At 39.2% G+C, this 22,740-nt stretch overlaps 2 non-coding genes across 2 annotated transcripts; both read right to left on the bottom strand.

Moving 5' to 3' along the window:
- Positions 1-7,634: 7,634 nt before the first annotated feature.
- Positions 7,635-7,738, bottom strand: LOC130937126 (small nucleolar RNA R71). Its single transcript, XR_009068358.1, has one exon. It is a non-coding gene; the product is annotated as a small nucleolar RNA R71 (small nucleolar RNA).
- A 13,520-nt stretch (positions 7,739-21,258) lies between these two features.
- On the bottom strand, positions 21,259-21,362 carry LOC130937033 (small nucleolar RNA R71). The gene has a single exon (XR_009068271.1). It is a non-coding gene; the product is annotated as a small nucleolar RNA R71 (small nucleolar RNA).
- Between the last annotated feature and the right edge of the window lie 1,378 nt (positions 21,363-22,740).

Here is a 22,740-nt window from a genome sequence, read left to right as displayed (position 1 = left end):
TCCTCTCAGTGGAAATGTTCAACGCACCCTGTCACGGTACGGCTATCCATCTGTCGGTTCTCGATCAGGCCGGAATAGAATCCAGTGATTCTTTTGCGTCTGTCACTAACGCCCCGCCCTCAGGAGTTTGAAACACGTCACAGTCATTCAATCATTGAATCCTACTCAGAATACCACAGACAAGGTTAGACCTTCCGGATTCTCTTGAATGCCGCCATCAGTTCTAGCCTATACCACGAAGACTCTGATCTCACGGAATGGCTGGCTCGGTTGTCAGGCGAGCACTCGGTTGTCAGGCGATCAACCATGCATCGTGTATCAGGAATCCAAGAGATATTCACCCAATCTAAGGTAGAACGGAGGTGGTTGTCAGGCACACGTTCATAGGTGAGAATGATGATGAGTGTCACGGATCATCACATTCATCAAGTTGAAGAACAAGTGATATCTTAGAACAAGAACAAGCGGAATTGAATAGAAGAACAATAGTAATTGCATTAATACTTCGAGGTACAGCAGAGCTCCACACCTTAATCTATGGTGTGTAGAAACTCCACCGTTGAAAATACATAAGAACAAGGTCTAGGCATGGCCGAATGGGCAGCCTCCCAAAGAGGGTTCAATCATAAAAACATGATCAAAAGATGAAAATACAATAGTAAAAGGTCCTATTTATAGGAAACTAGTAGCTTAAGGTTTACAAAGATGAGTAAATGACATAAAAATCCACTTCCGGGCCCACTTGGTGTGTGCTTGGGCTGAGCAATGAAGCATTTTCATGTAGAGACTCTTCTTGGAGTTAAACGCCAGCTTTTGTGCCAGTTTGGGCGTTTAACTCCCACTTTGGTGCCAATTCCGGCGTTTAACGCTGGAATTTCTGAAGGTGACTTTGAACGCCGGTTTGGGCCATCAAATCTTGAGCAAAGTATGGACTATCATATATTGCTGGAAAGCCCAGGATGTCTACTTTCCAACGCCGTTGAGAGCGCGCCAATTGGGCTTCTGTAGCTCCAGAAAATCCACTTCGAGTGCAGGGAGGTCAGAATCCAACAGCATCTACAGTCCTTTTCAGTCTCTGAATCAGATTTTTGCTCAGGTCCCTCAATTTCAGCCAGAAAATACCTGAAATCACAGAAAAACACACAAACTCATAGTAAAGTCCAAAAAGTAAATTTTAACTAAAAACTAATAAAAATATACTAAAAACTAAACCAAATATACTAAAAACATACTAAAAATAATGCCAAAAAGCGTACAAATTATCCGCTCATCAATCACCTAGGCGTTTAAACGCCAGAATTGCATGCAAAGGCATTGTACATGCCTAATTGGTGCAGGGATGTAAATCCTTGACACCTCAGGATCTGTGGACCTCACAGGATCCCCACCTACCTCACCCTCTTTCTCTCCATTCACGGTCATCCCTTCTGTTTTTCACCTCTCACATCCATCTATCTCTCTCCCTCTCCTCCAAATCTTCTTCTTCTTCTTCTATTCTTTCTTCTTTTGCTCAAGGGCGAGCAACATTCTAAGTCTGGTGTGGTAAAAGCATAGATTTTTGCTTTTCCATAACCATTGATGGCACCTAAGGCCAGAGAAACCTCAAAAAAAAAAAAGAAGAAGAAAAAGGGAAGACAATTGCTTCTACCTCTAAGTCATGGGAGATGGAGAGATTCATCTCAAGGGTCTATAGCTCAATGGTAGAACATTTGACTGCAAATCAAGAGATCCTTGAGATACCTCAGGGGATACATTTTCCTCCACACAATTATTGGGAGCAACTAAAGGATAGAAGCACCAAAATCACTAGGGATCATGCAACAGAAGCAAGGAAGAGATATAGAGAAGCTCAAAGAGCACCATTGGTTCTTCAAGAGGAGGACGCCACCCTCACTAAGGTGGACTCATTCCTTAATCTCCTTGCTCTTATTTTTCTATTTTTTTATTTTTATGCTTCATGTGTGTTTATGTTTTGTGTCTCTACCTCATGATCATTAGTATTTAGTAACTATGTCTTAAAGCTATGAATAATTCCATGAATCCTTCACCTTTCTTAAACGAAAAATGTTTCTAAATTAAAAGAACAAGAAGTACATAAATTTCGAATTTATCCTTGAATTTGGTTTAATTATATTGATGTGGTGACAATACTTTTTGTTTTCTGAATGAATGCTTGAACAGTGCATATTTTTGATCTTGTTGTTTATGAATGTTAAAATTGTTGGCTCTTGAAAGAATGATGAACAAAGAGAAATGCTATTGATAATCTGAAAAATCATGAAATTGATTCTTGAAGCAAGAAAAAGCAGTGAATAGCAAAAGCTTGCGAAAAAAAAGTTGCGAAAAAAAAAAGAAAAAAAAAAGAGAAAAAGCAAGTAGAAAAATCCAATAGCCCTTAAAACCAAAAGGCAAAGGTAAAAAGGATCCAAGGCTTTGAGCATCAATGGATAGGAGGGCCCAAGGAAATAAATCCAGGCCTAAGCGGCTAAATCATTTTTGTTGGCATTGTTTTTAGGTAGTTTTTAGTATGATCTAGTTACTTTTACGGATGTTTTCATTAGTTTTTATGCTAAATTCATATTTTTGGACTTTACTACGAGTTTGTGTGTTTTTCTGTGATTTCAGGTAATTTCTGGCTGAAATTGAGGGACCTGAGCAAAACTCTGAAAGAAGGCTGATAAAGGACTACTGATGTTGATGGATTCTAACCTCCCTGCACTCAAAATGGATTTTCTGGAGCTACAGAACTCCAAATGGTGCGCTCTCAATGGAGTGAAACGCCAGAAACACGTCACGAACCAGAGTTGAACGCCCAAAACACGTTACAACTTGGCGTTCAACTCCAAGAGAAGCCTCAGCTCGTGGATAGATCAAGCTCAGCCCAAACATACACCAAGTGGGCCCCAGAAGTGGATTTATGCATCAATTACTTACTCCTGTAAATCCTAGTAGCTAGTCTAGTATAAATAGGACTTTTTACTATCATATTAGACATCCTGGATTGTATTTTTGATCCTGTGATCACGTTTAGGGGCTGGCCATTCGGCCATGCCTGGACCTTTCACTTATGTATTTTCAACGGTGGAGTTTCTACACACCATAGATTAAGGGTGTGGAGCTCTGTTGTACCTCAAGTTTTAATGCAATTACTACTATTTTCTATCCAATTCGATTTATTCCTGTTCTAAGATATTCCTTGCACTTCAACTTGATGAATGTGATGATCCGTGACACTCATCATCATTCTCACCTATGAACACGTGTGACTGATGATGCCAAGGCATCTTAGGCTAGTTTCACTAGCATTTTTTTGTTAGTTTTAGTTGTTTTATGCATTTTCTTGAGCTTAAAGTAACCAAGAATGGTTAAATGAATAACAAAGCAATGAACCATCCAAACAGTATGATTTTGATGCAAATTCCATGAGTTTTTAGTTATATTAATTGAATGCTATGAATGGAAGATTTCTCATGAAATTTTGCAAGACTTTGATGCAGTTGTTTGGATGATTTCAGGGAAGAAGAGGCTAGGCAAGGAAGCAACAAAATCAATAAAGGAAGCTTGAATATCACATGTGGAGTTTAAGCTCCAGTTTAAGCTCCAGTTTAAGCTCCAGTTTAAGCTTAAACTGGAGCTTAAACGCCAAAATCATGAAAGCTGAAAGTGGCGTTTAACCTCCAGTTTAACCTTAAACTGGAAGTTAAACGCCAGAAATGAGAATTGCACCAGGGAGCCATTTCCACGTTTAAGCTCCAGTTTAACCTTAAACTGGAGCTTAAACGTGTTCGACCAAATTCTCCTCCAGGGTTGCTTTCTTCATTTCCACGTTTAAGCTTCAGTTTAACCTTAAACTGAAGCTTAAACGTGTTCGACCAAATTCTCCTCCAGGATTGCTTTCTTCATTTCCACGTTTAAGCTTCAGTTTAACCTTAAACTGAAGCTTAAACGTGTTCGACAATTCCATACTCCAGGGTTGCCTTTTTCCATTTCCACGTTTAAGCTTCAGTTTAACCTTAAACTGAAGCTTAAACGTGTTCGACTACTTTACCCTCCATGGTTGCTTTCTTCCATTTCCACGTTTAAGCTTCAGTTTAACCTTAAACTGAAGCTTAAACGTGCTTGAATTATACCACCTCCAGGAGTGCCCAATGTTTAAGTTGCAGTTTAAGCTTAAACTGCAACTTAAACGCCACTATTTGAAAAGGTTTCTGGGCCAAAGATATTGCAGTTTAAGTTAGCATTTGAGCACAAACATTAACTTAAACGTACTCTGGTATGAAACCCAATTGAATATCATGGTTTATGGGATTGGGCCTGAAGAATTGATGAGTCTGGAATTTCAATTTGTTGAGTCATGTGTCATTACTTGATTATCACTAAGTTGGCTCAATGAATGTTGATGCCAAGGCATCTTAGGCTAGTTTCACTAGCATTTTTCTGTTAGTTTTAGTTGTTTTATGCATTTTCTTGAGCTTAAAGTAACCAAGAATGGTTAAATGAACAACAAAGCAATGAACCATCCAAAACATTATGATTATGATGCAAATTCATGAGTTTTTAGTTATATTATTTGAATGCTATGAATGGATGATTTCTCATGAAATTTTGCAAGACTTTGATGCAATTGTTTGGATGATTTCAGGGAAGAAGAGGCTAGGCAAGGAAGCAACAAAATCAATAAAGGAAGCTTGAATATCAAATGGGACGTTTAAGCTCCAGTTTAAGGTTAAACTGGAGCTTAAACGCCAAAATCATGAGAAGAGAGGAAATGCTGTAACTGGCGTTTAACCTCCAGTTTGACCTTAAACTGGAAGTTAAACGCCAGAATGAGAAAGGGCACTAAGAAGCATTCCACGTTTAACCTCCAGTTTAACCTTAAACTGGAGGTTAAACGCCAGAATGATGATTTGAACCAAGGGAGCATTCCACGTTTAACCTCTAGTTTAACCTTAAACTAGAGGTTAAACGTGTTCGACACTTTTCTTTCTCACCAAGAAGCATTCCACGTTTAACCTCCAATTTAACCTTAAACTGGAGGTTAAACGCCAGAAGCAAGAGAGGCACCAGGAGCATTCCACGTTTAACCTCCAGTTTGACCTCAAACTGGAGGTTAAACGTGTTCGACCATTTCCTTCCTCCAGGGTGTTTTCTTCATTCCACGTTTAACCTCCAGTTTGACCTCAAACTGGAGGTTAAATGTGTTCGATCCAAATTGCCTCCAGGGGTTGCCTTCTTCATTTCCAAGTTTAACCTCCAGTTTAACCTCAAACTAGAGGTTAAACGTGTTCGATCCAAATTGCCTCCAGGATTGCTTTCTTCATTTCCAAGTTTAACCTCCAGTTTAACCTCAAACTGGAGGTTAAACGTGTTCGATATATTCACTCTCCTGGGTTGCTTTATTCCAATTCCACGTTTAAGTTTCAGTTTAACCTTAAACTGAAACTTAAACTTCAACTTAAACGCAACCTTTTTAAAGGGTTTCTGGGCCAAAAATATTGAAATTTAAGTTAGCAATTGAGCACAATTATTAACTTAAACATATTATGGTGTGAAACCCAAGTGAATATCATGGTTTATGGGATTGGGCCTGAAGAATTGATGAGTCTGGAACTTCAAATTGTTGAGTCTTGTGTCATTATTTGTTTATCAGTAAGTTTGCTCAATGAATGTTACAGAATTGGATCACAGCCTCATCAGGATTATGGACCATAAGCCTAAAGCAAAAGGAAATCAAGGAAAGGCCTCAAAGCCCAAGAAACACAACAGAAGCTCAATTTAGAAAGTGTATAAATAGGATAGAATTGAAGTTAGTTAGTATCTTTGGACCTTTTGACACTTTTTTTTTACACTAGAGAACTTTGGATATTGTGTAATTGAATTCTGAGCTATGAAGCACTAAACCCCTTTCATTGGGTTAGGGAGCTCTATTGTAATTCAATGAATCAATAATAGTTTTATCTTCTTCTTCAATCTTTTCTCTTGAATTTTGTTAGAAGGCTTCTCGATCTAATTCCATTTGGGTAATTGTCTTGGGAAAGAAATTACCCATAATTGGAATCCTTCGGAACCTTGGGAAAGGAATGGAGGATTCATGCTAGAGAAGCTTTCTCACAGTGAATTGGATTGGGGTTTGGATGGATATTGTGACATGTAATCCTACCAAATTATGGTCCATGAAGTTGTGTGGTATAATCAGTGATCGAGCTTCATCTCTTCTTATGAACATTTAAACCAAGGGATTGGGAATTTGTTTGTTTTTAGAGAGAATTGGTGAGCCAAGGGATTGGGATCCAATCATATAAGATTGCCAAGCAAAATTCAATGAATGCATTGGTTGAGGAAGAGATAAAATGTTTTGATTCGGAGATCTCAATATCTCCTAACACCCAATGAACTCCCCATCTCTGATCTATCCTTTTCTATTTACATCCTGCAATTTCAATTCACGCAATCACCCCAATTCCCTTTTAATTTCAGCAATTTAACTTCTCGCATTAAATCTCTCGCAATTTAAGATTCTGCAAATTTCATTTCCTTGCAATTTACATTTCCCGCCAATTTACTTTATGCAAATTCACATCCAATTCTTGATTCCGCTCAACTAATCAAACTTCTAATTCGAATTGCTCACTCAACCAATCCTTGTGGGATTCGACCTCACTCTATTGTGAGTTTTTACTTGACGATAACCGGTGCACTTGCCGGAAGGAATTTTGCCGCTCGTGCAATTTCCTAAATCGTAGCATAACAAGTTTATGCGCATCAAGTTTATGGCGCCGTTGCCGGGGATTGGTTTTCGATTGACAATTCTCAAATTGGAAGTTAACTAGATTGAGCATTTTGTTTTGTTTTGTTAATTTAGTTCAAGTTAGTTGTTGAATTTTAATTTCTGCACTCTGTTATTTGCTTTTTCTTTATTATGCCTTTCAATTCTAGCAACTAACTCACTGACCCACTAACTATTTGAATTAATTCCTCAACTGCTCTAACCATACTCTTCCATTAACCAAGAGTATTCCACTTGTTTGTTGCTTGTGGTGTGTTCTTGTATGACAGGTAGGAGAGGAGAGGCATCAACTCCTCCATATACCGAACCAGAGAGGACCCTTCATAGACTTAGAAGGGAAGCAAGAGGGAAGAGAGTACTAAGAAAAGAAGAATCTGAAGGAGAATCTGAGGACAACTTTGAGGAAGCTCTAGATCTCAACATGGATAGAGAATTTCACAACCATGAGAGGGCTGATGGAAACAATGCCATTCCTGAGAGGAGGGTTCTTGGTTCATACATAAACCCAACCTCTGGGAATTGTGGTAGCAGCATTCAGAAACCACCCATTCAGGCCAATAATTTTGAACTCAAACCACAGTTAATATCACTGGTGGAGAACCATTGTTCATTTGGTGGGAGTGCTAATAAAGATCCAAACCAACATCTCACCAAATTCCTGAGAATTTGCGACACTGTGAAGTCCAATGGAGTCCAGGACGATGCCTATAAACTGCTCTTGTTTCCATTTTCACTTAGGGACAAGGCAGCTAAGTGGCTGGAATCATTCCCAAGGGACAGCCTAACAACCTGGGATGAGGTGGAGAGCAAGTTTCTGGCACGTTTCTACCCCCCACAAAAGGTCAATAGGCTTCGATCTGAGGTTCAGACTTTTAGACAACAAGATGGTGAGACGCTCTATGAGGCATGGGAGAGGTTCAAAGAATTGACAAAGAAATGTCCACCAAACATGTTCCCTGACTGGGTGCAATTGCATATTTTCTATGATGGACTTTCTTATGAATCAAGGAAGGCTGTAGACCATTCATCAGGAGGTTCATTGAACAGGAAAAAGACTGTGGAAGAAGCCATTGAAGTGATTGAGACAGTGGCTGAGAATGAGTACTACTATGCTTCAGAGAGGCACAACACTAAGGGAGTCATGGAGCTGAACCATGTTGATACAATTCTAGCCCAAAACAAGGTGTTTGCCAAGCAACTAGCAGAACTCACAAGGAAATTGGACACAAAGCAAGTGGCTGCTATACACACAAAAGATCAAGAGGAAGTAAGCATTGAAGGAGGTGATTGGGAAGAGGCCAACTATGTGGGAAACCAACAAAGGCAATCATATGATCCACATTCCAACACTTACAACCCAGGATGGAAAAACCACCCAAACTTTGGGTGGGGAAACCAGCAAACCCAACCACAAAACCACAAACCTTACAACCACAACCAACATAACAATTCCACATACCAAAACTCCAACCAAAGATCATATCAAGCCACACAAAACACTTACTCCCAACCACCATATCATGGCCAAAATAACCAACCTGCCCAATCCAATCCGAACCAACAATTTCAAGATCAATTAAACAGGATAGAAGGAATACTAGCAAACATGGGTCAGGACATAAATGAGTTGAAAAGCTTTAGGGAAGATGTGAGATCGACCTTAAGGAACCATGGTGAAAAACTCAAGTGGATGGAGTCTCGAGTAGGAGAGCTATCTCAACAGGCCCCCAAGTCAACTGCAGTGTTCCCTAGTGATACCGAAAAGAATCCTAAAGGGGAACAAAAGGGAGTGAGATGGGAAGAATGCAAGGCCATCACCATATTGAAGGAAGTCTCAAAAGAAGAAGGAATCAGACCCTCAGAGAAGGAGCCAGAAGTCTTGAAAGAAGCTGTGGAAGAAGCTAAGCAGGAAAGTGAAACTGAACAAGCCAAAGAATTGCAAAAGGAAGGCATGCTGGGAACATATCAACCAAAAGCACCATTTCCTCAAAGGTTAGGAGGAGGTGAAAAAGGGAAAACATATTCAAGGTTCTTAGAGACATTTAAGTCTCTCTACATCAATATTCCCTTCCTTGAGATCCTCCAGCAGATGCCTACACACATCAAGTATTTGAAGGAATTGCTGAGCAAGAAAAGAGTTTTGAAGGGAGGACAAACTGTAATAATGAGCAAAGAATGCAGTGCACTCATCAAGAAAGATATGGTCTCTAAGAAAACAGACCCAGGAAGTTTTCATATCCCCTGCATCATAGGGGAAACAAAAATTGACAGAGGATTCTGTGATCTAGGAGCTAGCATAAATGTGATGCCTCTGACTCTTATGAGGAGGCTACAACTGAATGAGGTGAGATCCACTGATGTAATCATACAACTGGCTGACAAAACTCAGAAGCAAGCTGAAGGGGTAGTTGAGAATGTGCTGGTGAAAGTGGGAAATTATTTCTTCCCCACAGACTTTGTCATTTTGGACATGGAGGAAAGCTACTTACACCCTATCATTCTGGGAAGGCCATTTCTAGCCACTGCTAGAGCACTCATAGATATAGAACAAGGAGAGCTAATTTTGAGAGTACATGATGAACAGCTCATTTTCCATGTTTTCAAATCTGCATCTGAGCCTGCACCAGAATCTGAAAAGCCTATGGATGATAGTAACTATCTATGTTTGGAGGAAAGCAAGCTAGTAGCCGAAAGTTTGAAACAGTCTTTGGAAGGCAAACAAGAATTGCAAGAGTTAAAGCCACAACAATCAATAGAAACAGCTCAGAAGGATCCTCCTAGCATAAGGGTCAATGAAGAAATCCTCAAGAGAGAAAGCAGAATTGTAAAGAAATTGCCAAGAGGGTGGAGAAACAAGAAAATTCCCACTGAAGGTTTCTCTCTGGGAGATAAAGTGATATCAAGTCATTATCTGCCAATCCCACCTGGCCTCAAACCCATTCTTTCTCAGCTCCCTCAAGTGTTCATCATTAGGAAAGTTCTTTCTATGGAACATTTGGAAATCATGAAGGAATCAAATGGGGATGTTTCCATAGTGAGAGGAGAGGACATCAAGCACTACAATCCACCCTAACAAGGGACAACCGTCAAGCTAGTGACGTTAAAGAAGCGCATCATGGGAGGCAACCCATGTTTTAGTATCCTTACTCTTTCTTGTTTTGCTCTGCATCTAATAAAGCATGGTTTCTTATGCATGAATTGAATCCTTGGGACAATTGTTGATAAAGTGCACTAAACATTGCATGTAGAATACAATTGGTCTCTAAGTTTGGTGTACCTGAAGGCATCCCCAAATCTTATTCAAATTGTATTCAATCTTTCAAGTTGCACAACCAAACATTAAGTTTGGTGTTCCTTTTGAACACAGTTAATGAAAAGCAAGAAGTTCCTTTGGATTTAGAAATTCATGACAAGTATACCATTTGCATGTTTTAATACTTTGATTTCAATTACCTTAGGTAGTAAAATTGTTTAGGATCAAAGAGCCAAAGTGATTATGATTTATTAGAATTATGCACATTCATTAAGGATAACCAACATGGATTTCATGACATCAGGAGACATTACCAAACATTAAGTTTGGTGTCCATTAATAAGTGTGCATACACACAAAGGTCACGGCTATAAGCTCATAAAGACAATCATTGATTTACAATTCAAAAGAATGAAAAACATGTGCAAATACTATTCACATGGACCGAAGAATAATAGCACATTTGTTTGTTTGTGCAGGTACAAAGGGAAGGATAGGAATGGAGGAAGAAGACAAGAGGGAAGGCACAGTTCTTGGTCAAAAAGAAAGTTCAAAAGTCTTTGAAACTAACACATGGGAAAAGGAAATTCTGCATGAAAAGATAGCTACATGTGAAAAGCTATTCGTCCTTCTCCCTAATTCATATATTTACCGTCAAGCCATCCTTCACAAATAACCCTAGCCGTCCAATTTTCACTTGCATTCACTATAAAGAACCACTTGGGGAAACGAGTTCCACACCACCAAATCTTCATCGTGCACATTTTCTTTCATCATAAGCATAACCATCTCTTGCCGAAAACAACCTCACCACACTTCTAACAACACTTTCTTACTTCACCTTGTCAACTTTAGCTTGTCACTGGCCAAAACCAAGGAACAATGGCAGCCTCATCTAGCCACAAAAGAAGAAAGGACAAGGAGCCAATGGAGGAGGAAAGGGAGTTTGATGCATGGAAATACAAATCAGTTTTCCATGAGATACAAGCCGAATGGATGAGACCTAAAAAGGTACTAGCTGAGGTTCCCTTTGACCTTGAAAAGGATGAGTTTCCAGGTATTTGGGAGAAGATCAAAAAGAGGAAGTGGGAGCTCTTGACTAAGCCAATCACTAAAATCAACATCAACTTGGTAAAGGAGTTTTATGCAAATGCAGTGAGGGAGGATACAACCGTGGAACCCACGTACAAAAGCTATGTGAGAGGGGTGGAAGTTGACTTCAGCCCAAAAGCAATCATGAAAACTCTTGGCCTGAAAAACATACGTTTCAGCCAAGCAAGTTATGAGGAAAGGATGATGGGAGAACCTGACTATTCGACTATTGCTGAAGACCTTTGTGCCATCAGAGCTGAATGGGTGAGAAAAACAAAAGGGGCTCCAAGAGTCTTGAGAAGGGGAGACCTAACACCTGAAGCTAAAGGGTGGTATGCAATAGTTAGGAGATCCATCCTACCCACTGCAAACACTTCAGAAATAGTCCCTAAAAGAGCCATCTTGCTACATTGCATTATGGTGGGAGGGGAGATCAAAGTCCATAAACTCATTGCTGAACAGATACAAGAGTTTAGTGAGAAAAGTGACCATGACTCCTGGCTACACTTCCCTAGCACCATCATTAGACTATGCATAGATTCCCAAGTACCACTTGAAGATGAAAGACCTAATTGGCTATATCCTGGAATGGCCATCACTGCTCAGAGAATGACACTTGGCCCAGTTGCTCCAAGACATACAAAAAGAAGAAATGAAGAAGGGCAATAAGCAGGAGCAGAGCAAGAAGCAGAAGGAGAAGAAAGAGAAGAAGCAGAAGAAGAGCAAGAAGAGCAAGGGATTCCAGAAAGAAGGCAACAAGTTCCCAGAGACCCCATGGACATGAGCAGAATGCAGGAAATCATGGAAGGATTATCTCAACAATACATGAGGTCTCAGGAGAGGCAAGAGGACTTCCACCTAAAGATGATGGACATGCAAAGGAACTTTGAATCAAGATTCCTAGATCTGCAAAGGGAACAAAATTTACAATTACAGGAATCTCTCAGCCATATATGCCAACACCAAGATGCCAATATGTTGGCACTCAAGGAAGCCACCACTTTGCAGAATGCAAGATACTCAGTTCAAGCTGATTACAACATCAGTTCTCAAATCAAGCTGAACTACATAGGGGAACATCTACACAAGATGGACCCAGCATTCCCAGCTTTTGATGAGTATTTCAAAGGGAGGAAAGAAGGAGAAATAAACAAGGCAATGGTCCTTGAAAAAGGAGTGGAAGAAACAATGAAAAAGGCTGGATTCTGGAAAAAGCTCATAAGAAAAGACAAAGGAAGTACAAGTGGTCAAAAAGAGGTGAGAAGCAAGAAGAAGCAGGATCCCAAGAATCAAGAAGAACCAAGCAATAAATGAGAGGTGGTCTCGCTCCTTAATAAGCAAATGATAGTTTGTGAATTGTCTTTATGAGCTTTCTTTCATTATAAGTCATTTAAGTTTTATGTGAAGTTTTTAGTATGTTTGTTTGTTTAATGCTTTGAATAAAGTAAATGCCTAGATGTTTGGATATAACTTCACCTTCTTAAACAAATGCTTGCCATGCTTGTTCTGTTTCCAAAAATTAAAAGAAAAGTTTGAACAAAAGTAACTTGGCTCAATTAGTGACAAATCAAGTAGAATTAAGTGGTGGTATGCATGCTTGATTGTTTAGTTAGCTCACTGGAAGTTGAGTGTAGAATTATCATTTTTTGTGTAGAAGTTGAATACTGTCTATGAATCTTGATGAATAAATGTCTTTGGCCATGAAAAAGAAAGAAAAAGAAAAAGAAAAGCCACTGAAAAGGGGCAATCAAAAAGCAAAAGAATTAAGAAAATAAAGCTAGGCACCAATGGTTTGAACTTTTGAGACATATGCCTGTGGTGTTTATGTACTAGGATCTGCTTGGATGAATAGGTTCTATGGAGTGTTTCAACACTTGGTAACTTGGGTTAACTAACTCGGGATTATCAACCAAAAGTCCATTATCAAGAGCAACCTAGCTACAAAACATTTAGTTACACAAAGAGGTGCTGGGCACCAATGTCTCAAAAAGAAATGTGAACTAAAATGCCTGTAGTGGATATGTGTACTGCACTGATAAGAAAAGAAAATGCCAAAGGCTTGTGCAACACATGACACTGAGCAAACAAGGAGCAAGGGAGCTCTAAGAAAAAGAAAAACAAAGAAAGAAAAAGTGCCAAGGACATAAGAATAACAAGAGGCCATAGCAGTGTTTGATGGATGCAATGAAAAAGTGATAATTCTCCTTGACAAGAATGAAAAAGTGATGCTGCAACTTTCTGCATAAAACCCTTCTAATGAACTTCAAATGCTTGCTAATATAGCCAATGTGATTGCTTGTTGTTTCATACTTTCTTCTCAAATGACTTAGGACTTGCTTAGGGACAAGCAAGTATTAAGTTTGGTGTTGTGATGCCAAGGCATCTTAGGCTAGTTTCACTAGCATTTTTCTGTTAGTTTTAGTTGTTTTATGCATTTTCTTGAGCTTAAAGTAACCAAGAATGGTTAAATGAACAACAAAGCAATGAACCATCCAAAACATTATGATTATGATGCAAATTCATGAGTTTTTAGTTATATTACTTGAATGCTATGAATGGATGATTTCTCATGAAATTTTGCAAGACTTTGATGCAATTGTTTGGATGATTTCAGGGAAGAAGAGGCTAGGCAAGGAAGCAACAAAATCAATAAAGGAAGCTTGAATATCAAATGGGACGTTTAAGCTCCAGTTTAAGGTTAAACTGGAGCTTAAACGCCAAAATCATGAGAAGAGAGGAAATGCTGTAACTGGCGTTTAACCTCCAGTTTGACCTTAAACTGGAAGTTAAACGCCAGAATGAGAAAGGGCACTAAGAAGCATTCCACGTTTAACCTCCAGTTTAACCTTAAACTGGAGGTTAAACGCCAGAATGATGATTTGAACCAAGGGAGCATTCCACGTTTAACCTCTAGTTTAACCTTAAACTAGAGGTTAAACGTGTTCGACACTTTTCTTTCTCACCAAGAAGCATTCCACGTTTAACCTCCAGTTTAACCTTAAACTGGAGGTTAAACGCCAGAAGCAAGAGAGGCACCAGGAGCATTCCACATTTAACCTCCAGTTTGACCTCAAACTGGAGGTTAAACGTGTTCGACCATTTCCTTCCTCCAGGGTGTTTTCTTCATTCCACGTTTAACCTCCAGTTTGACCTCAAACTGGAGGTTAAACGTGTTCGATCCAAATTGCCTCCAGGGGTTGCCTTCTTCATTTCCAAGTTTAACCTCCAGTTACCTCAAACTAGAGGTTAAACGTGTTCGATCCAAATTGCCTCCAGGATTGCTTTCTTCATTTCCAAGTTTAACCTCCAGTTTAACCTCAAACTGGAGGTTAAACGTGTTCGATATATTCACTCTCCTGGGTTGCTTTATTCCAATTCCACGTTTAAGTTTCAGTTTAACCTTAAACTGAAACTTAAACTTCAACTTAAACGCAACCTTTTTAAAGGGTTTCTGGGCCAAAAATATTGAAATTTAAGTTAGCAATTGAGCACAATTATTAACTTAAACATATTATGGTGTGAAACCCAAGTGAATATCATGGTTTATGGGATTGGGCCTGAAGAATTGATGAGTCTGGAACTTCAAATTGTTGAGTCTTGTGTCATTATTTGTTTATCAGTAAGTTTGCTCAATGAATGTTACAGAATTGGATCACAGCCTCATCAGGATTATGGACCATAAGCCTAAAGCAAAAGGAAATCAAGGAAAGGCCTCAAAGCCCAAGAAACACAACAGAAGCTCAATTTAGAAAGTGTATAAATAGGATAGAATTGAAGTTAGTTAGTATCTTTGGACCTTTTGACACTTTTTTTTTACACTAGAGAACTTTGGATATTGTGTAATTGAATTCTGAGCTATGAAGCACTAAACCCCTTTCATTGGGTTAGGGAGCTCTATTGTAATTCAATGAATCAATAATAGTTTTATCTTCTTCTTCAATCTTTTCTCTTGAATTTTGTTAGAAGGCTTCTCGATCTAATTCCATTGGGTAATTGTCTTGGGAAAGAAATTACCCATAATTGGAATCCTTCGGAACCTTGGGAAAGGAATGGAGGATTCATGCTAGAGAAGCTTTCTCACAGTGAATTGGATTGGGGTTTGGATGGATATTGTGACATGTAATCCTACCAAATTGTGGTCCATGAAGTTGTGTGGTATAATCAGTGATCGAGCTTCATCTCTTCTTATGAACATTTAAACTAAGGGATTGGGAATTTGTTTGTTTTTAGAGAGAATTGGTGAGCCAAGGGATTGGGATCCAATCATATAAGATTGCCAAGCAAAATTCAATGAATGCATTGGTTGAGGAAGAGATAAAATGTTTTGATTCGGAGATCTCAATATCTCCTAACACCCAATGAACTCCCCATCTCTGATCTATCCTTTTCTATTTACATCCTGCAATTTCAATTCACGCAATCACCCCAATTCCCTTTTAATTTCAGCAATTTAACTTCTCGCATTAAATCTCTCGCAATTTAAGATTCTGCAAATTTCATTTCCTTGCAATTTACATTTCCCGCCAATTTACTTTATGCAAATTCACATCCAATTCTTGATTCCGCTCAACTAATCAAACTTCTAATTCGAATTGCTCACTCAACCAATCCTTGTGGGATTCGACCTCACTCTATTGTGAGTTTTTACTTGACGATAACCGGTGCACTTGCCGGAAGGAATTTTGCCGCTCGTGCAATTTCCTAAATCGTAGCATAACAAGTTTATGCGCATCAAGTTTATGGCGCCGTTGCCGGGGATTGGTTTTCGATTGACAATTCTCAAATTGGAAGTTAACTAGATTGAGCATTTTGTTTTGTTTTGTTAATTTAGTTCAAGTTAGTTGTTGAATTTTAATTTCTGCACTCTGTTACTTGCTTTTTCTTTATTATGCCTTTCAATTCTAGCAACTAACTCACTGACCCACTAACTATTTGAATTAATTCCTCAACTGCTCTAACCATACTCTTCCATTAACCAAGAGTATTCCACTTGTTTGTTGCTTGTGGTGTGTTCTTGTATGACAGGTAGGAGAGGAGATGCATCAACTCCTCCATATACCGAACCAGAGAGGACCCTTCATAGACTTAGAAGGGAAGCAAGAGGGAAGAGAGCACTGAGAAAAGAAGAATCTGAAGGAGAATCTGAGGACAACTTTGAGGAAGCTCTAGATCTCAACATGGATAGAGAATTTCACAACCATGAGAGGGCTGATGGAAACAATGCCATTCCTGAGAGGAGGGTTCTTGGTTCATACATAAACCCAACCCTAAAGTTGAGAACCAAGAACCCTCAAAGGTTGGGTTTATGTATGAACCAAGAACCCTCCTCTCAGGAATGGCATTGTTTCCATCAGCCCTCTCATGGTTGTGAAATTCTCTATCCATGTTGAGATCTAGAGCTTCCTCAAAGTTGTCCTCAGATTCTCCTTCAGATTCTTCTTTTCTCAGTACTCTCTTCCCTCTTGCTTCCCTTCTAAGTCTATGAAGGGTCCTCTCTGGTTCGGTATATGGAGGAGTTGATGCCTCTCCTCTCCTACCTGTCATACAAGAACACACCACAAGCAACAAACAAGTGGAATACTCTTGGTTAATGGAAGAGTATGGTTAGAGCAGTTGAGGAATTAATTCAAATAGTTAGTGGGTCAGTGAGTTAGTTGCTAGAATTGAAAGGCATAATAAAGAAAAAGCAAGTAACAGAGTGCAGAAATTAAAATTCAACAACTAACTTGAACTAAATTAACAAAACAAAACAAAATGCTCAATCTAGTTAACTTCCAATTTGAGAATTGTCAATCGAAAACCAATCCCCGGCAACGGCGCCATAAACTTGATGCGCATAAACTTGTTATGCTACGATTTAGGAAATTGCACGAGCGGCAAAATTCCTTCCGGCAAGTGCACCGGTTATCGTCAAGTAAAAACTCACAATAGAGTGAGGTCGAATCCCACAAGGATTGGTTGAGTGAGCAATTCGAATTAGAAGTTTGATTAGTTGAGCGGAATCAAGAATTGGATGTGAATTTGCATAAAGTAAATTGGCGGGAAATGTAAATTGCAAGGAAATGAAATTTGCAGAATCTTAAATTGCGAGAGATTTAATGCGAGAAGTTAAATTGCTGAAATTAAAAGGGAATTGGGGTGATTGCGTGAATTGAAATTGCAGGATGTAAATAGAAAAGGATAGATCAGAGATGGGGAGTTCATTGGGTGTTAGGAGATATTGAGATCTCCGAATCAAAACATTTTATCTCTTCCTCAACCAATGCATTCATTGAATTTTGCTTGGCAATCTTATATGATTGGATCCCAATCCCTTGGCTCACCAATTCTCTCTAAAAACAAATAAATTCCCAATCCCTTGGTTTAAATGTTCATAAGAAGAGATGAAGCTCGATCACTGATTATACCACACAACTTCATGGACCACAATTTGGTAGGATTACATGTCACAATATCCATCCAAACCCCAATCCAATTCACTGTGAGAAAGCTTCTCTAGCATGAATCCTCCATTCCTTTCCCAAGGTTCCGAAGGATTCCAATTATGGGTAATTTCTTTCCCAAGACAATTACCCAATGGAATTAGATCGAGAAGCCTTCTAACAAAATTCAAGAGAAAAGATTGAAGAAGAAGATAAAACTATTATTGATTCATTGAATTACAATAGAGCTCCCTAACCCAATGAAAGGGGTTTAGTGCTTCATAGCTCAGAATTCAATTACACAATATCCAAAGTTCTCTAGTGTAAAAAAAAGTGTCAAAAGTTCCAAAGATACTAACTAACTTCAATTCTATCCTATTTATACACTTTCTAAATTGAGCTTCTGTTGTGTTTCTTGGGCTTTGAGGCCTTTCCTTGATTTCCTTTTGCTTTAGGCTTATGGTCCATAATCCTTATGAGGCTGTGATCCAATTCTGTAACATTCATTGAGCAAACTTAGTGATAAACAAATAATGACACAAGACTCAACAATTTGAAGTTCCAGACTCATCAATTCTTCAGGCCCAATCCCATAAACCATGATATTCACTTGGGTTTCACACCATAATACGTTTAAGTTAATAATTGTGCTCAATTGCTAACTTAAACTTCAATATTTTTGGCCCAGAAACCCTTTAAAAAGGTTGCGTTTAAGTTGAAGTTTAAGTTTCAGTTTAAGGTTAAACTGAAACTTAAACGTGGAATTGGAATAAAGCAACCCAGGAGAGTGAATATATCGAACACGTTTAACCTCCAGTTTGAGGTTAAACTGGAGGTTAAACTTGGAAATGAAGAAAGCAATCCTGGAGGCAATTTGGATCGAACACGTTTAACCTCTAGTTTGAGGTTAAACTGGAGGTTAAACTTGGAAATGAAGAAGGCAACCCCTGGAGGCAATTTGGATCGAACACGTTAGGTCAAACTGGAGGTTAAACGTGGAATGAAGAAAACACCCTGGAGGAAGGAAATGGTCGAACACGTTTAACCTCCAGTTTGAGGTCAAACTGGAGGTTAAACGTGGAATGCTCCTGGTGCCTCTCTTGCTTCTGGCGTTTAACCTCCAGTTTAAGGTTAAACTGGAGGTTAAACGTGGAATGCTTCTTGGTGAGAAAGAAAAGTGTCGAACACGTTTAACCTCTAGTTTAAGGTTAAACTAGAGGTTAAACGTGGAATGCTCCCTTGGTTCAAATCATCATTCTGGCGTTTAACCTCCAGTTTAAGGTTAAACTGGAGGTTAAACGTGGAATGCTTCTTAGTGCCCTTTCTCATTCTGGCGTTTAACTTCCAGTTTAAGGTCAAACTGGAGGTTAAACGCCAGTTACAGCATTTCCTCTCTTCTCATGATTTTGGCATTTAAGCTCCAGTTTAACCTTAAGCTGGAGCTTAAACGTCCCATTTGATATTCAAGCTTCCTTTATTGATTTTGTTGCTTCCTTGCCTAGCCTCTTCTTCCCTGAAATCATCCAAACAATTGCATCAAAGTCTTGCAAAATTTCATGAGAAATCATCCATTCATAGCATTCAAGTAATATAACTAAAAACTCATGAATTTGCATCATAATCATAATGTTTTGGATGGTTCATTGCTTTGTTGTTCATTTAACCATTCTTGGTTACTTTAAGCTCAAGAAAATGCATAAAACAACTAAAACTAACAGAAAAATGCTAGTAAAACTAGCCTAAGATGCCTTGGCATCAAATGTTACAGAATTGGATCAGCAGCCTCATCAGGATTATGGATCATAAACCCAAAGCAAAAGGAAATCAGGGAAAGGCCTCAAAGCCCAAGAAACACAACAGAAGCTCAATTTAGAAAGTGTATAAATAGGATAGAATTTAAGTTAGAAAGGAGAACTTTTGGGGGATCATTTTTTTTTAGTTTTCATACTTTTTGTAATTGAATTCAGAGCTATGACTCACTAAACCCCCTTTCATTGGGTTAGGGAGCTCTATTGTAATTCAATGAATCAATAATAGTTTTTATCTTCTTCTTCAATCTTTTCTCTTGAATCTTTGTTAGAAAGCTTCTCGATCTAATTCCATTGGTTAGTTGTCTTGGGAAAGAAACTATCCATAATTGGAATCCTTCGGAACCTTGGGAAAGGAATGAAGGATTCATGCTAGAGAAGCTTTCTCACAGTGAATTGGATTGGGGTTTGGATGGATATTGTGACATGTAATCCTACCAAATTGTGGTTCATGAAACTGTGTGGTATAATCAGTGATCGAGCATCATCTCTTCTTATGAACATTTAAACCAAGGGATTGGGAATTTGTTTGTTTTTAGAGAGAATTGGTGAGCCAAGGGATTGGGATCCAATCATATAAGATTGCCAAGCAAAATTCAATGAACGCATTGGTTGAGGAAGGGATAAAAATGTTTTGATTCGGAGATCTCAATATCTCCTGAAACCCAATGAATTCCCCATTTCTGATCTACCACTTTCTCTTTACATTCTGCAATTAAATTCATGCAATCACCCCGATCCCTTTTTAATTTCAGCAATTTAGCTTCTTGCTCTTTAATTCATGCAATTTAAGATTCCGCAATTTCAATTTCTTGCCATTTACGTTCCCCGCTAATTTTACATTCCGCAATTCTCATCTAAATCTTGATTCCGCTCAACTAGAACACACTTCTAATCCGAATTGCTCACTCAACCAATCCTTGTGGGATTCGACCTCACTCTATTGTGAGTTTTTACTTGACGATAACCGGTGCACTTGCCGGAAGGAATTTTTGCCGATCGTGCAATTTCCTAAAATCGTAGCTATCAAGTTTATGGCGCCGTTGCCGGGGATTGGTTTTCGATTGACAATTCTCAAATTGGAAGTTAACTAGATTGAGCATTTTTCTTGTTTTGTTAATTCAGTTCAAGTTACTTGTTGAATTTTAATTTCTGCACTCTGTTACTTGCTTTCTTTCTTTATGCCTTTAAATTCAAGCAACTAACTCACTGACTCACTAACTATTTGAATTAATTCCTCAATTGCTCTAACCATACTCTTCCATTAACCAAGAGTATTTCACTTGTTTGTTGTCTGTGCTGTGTTCTTGTATGACAGGTAGGAGAGGAGAGACAACAACTCATCCATATACCGAACTAGAGAGGACCCTTCATAAACTTAGAAGGGAAGCAAGAGGGAAGAGAGTACTGGGAGAAGAAGAATCTGAAGGAGAATCTGAGGACAATTTTGAGGAAGCTCTAGATCTCAACATGGATAGAGAAGTTCACAACCATGAGAGAGCTGATGGAAACAATGCCATTCCCGAGAGGAGGGTTCTTGGTTCATACATAAACCCAACCTCTGGGAATTGTGGTAGCAGCATTCAGAAACCACCCATTCAGGCCAACAATTTTGAACTCAAACCACAGCTAATATCACTGGTGGAGGATCATTGTTCATTTGGTGGGAGTGCTAATGAAGATCCAAACCAACATCTCACAAAATTCCTGAGAATTTGCGACACTGTGAAGTCCAATGGAGTCCAGGAAGATGCCTATAAACTGCTCTTGTTCCCATTTTCACTTAGGGACAAGGCAGCTAAGTGGCTGGAATCATTCCCAAGGGGAAGCCTAACAACCTGGGATGAGGTGGAAAGCAAGTTTCTGGCACGTTTCTACCCCCCACAAAAGGTCAATAGGCTTCGATCTGAGGTTCAGACTTTTAGACAACAAGATGGTGAAACTCTCTACGAGGCATGGGAGAGGTTCAAGGAGTTGACAAGGAAATGCCCACCAGACATGTTCCATGACTGGGTGCAATTGCATATTTTCTATGATGGACTTTCTTATGAATCAAGGAAGGCTGTAGACCATTCATCAGGAGGTTCATTGAACAGGAAAAAGACTGTGGAAGAAGCCATTGATGTGATTGAGACAGTGGCTGAGAATGAGTACTACTATGCTTCAAAGAGACACAACACTAAGGGAGTCATGGAGCTGAACCATGTTGATACAATTCTGGCCCAAAACAAGGTGTTTGCCAAGCAACTAGCAGAGCTCACCAGGAAATTAGGAACAAATCAAGTGGCTGCAATACGCACACAAGATCAAGAGGAGGTAAGCACTGAAGGAGGTGATTGGGAAGAGGCCAACTATGTGGGAAATCAACAAAGGCAACCATATGATCCACATTCCAACACTTACAACCCAGGCTGGAAAAACCACCCAAACTTTGGGTGGGGAAACCAGCAAACCCAACCACAAAACCACAAACCTTACAACCCCAACCAACATAACAATTCCACATACCAAAACTCCAACCAAAGATCATACCAAGACACACAAAACACTTACTCCCAACCACCATATCATGGCCAAAATAATCAACCTGCCCAACCTAATCCGAACCAACAATTTCAAGATCAATTAAACAGGATAGAAGGAATGCTTGCAAACATGGGTCAGGACATAAGTGAGTTGAAAAGCTTTAGGGATGATGTGAGATCTACCTTAAGGAACCATGGTGAAAAACTCAAGAGGATGGAGTCTCGAGTAGGAGAGCTATCTCAACAGGCCCCCAAGTCAACTGCAGTGTTCCCTAGTGACACAGAAAAGAATCTTAAAGGGGAACAAAAGGGAGTGAGATGGGAAGAATGCAAGGCCATCACCATATTGAAGAAAGTCTCAGAAGAAGAAGGAATCAGACCCTCAGAACAGGAGCCAGAAATCTTGAAGGAAGGTGTGGAAGAAGCTAAGCAGGAAAGTGAAACTGAGCAAGCCAAGGAACTGCAAAATAAAGGCATGCTGGAAACATACCAACCAAAAGCACCATTTCCTCAGAGGTTAGGAGGAGGTGAAAAAGGGAAAACATATTCAAGGTTTTTAGAGACATTTAAGTCTCTCCATATCAATATTCCTTTTCTTGAGATTCTTCAGCAGATGCCTACACATATCAAGTATTTGAAGGAATTGCTGAGCAAGAAAAGAGTTTTGAAGGGAGGACAAACTGTAACAATGAACAAAGAATGCAGTGCCCTCATCAAGAAGGACATAGTCTCTAAGAAAATAGACCCAGGAAGTTTTCATATCCCCTGCATCATAGGGGAAACAAAAATTGACAGAGGATTCTGTGATCTAGGAGCTAGCATAAATGTGATGCCTCTGACTCTTATGAAGAGG

This window comes from Arachis stenosperma, chromosome 6 (assembly GCF_014773155.1).
Source record: "Arachis stenosperma cultivar V10309 chromosome 6, arast.V10309.gnm1.PFL2, whole genome shotgun sequence".
Taxonomy (NCBI): Eukaryota; Viridiplantae; Streptophyta; class Magnoliopsida; order Fabales; family Fabaceae; genus Arachis; species Arachis stenosperma.
This window is presented reverse-complemented; position numbering and strand designations above follow the sequence as displayed.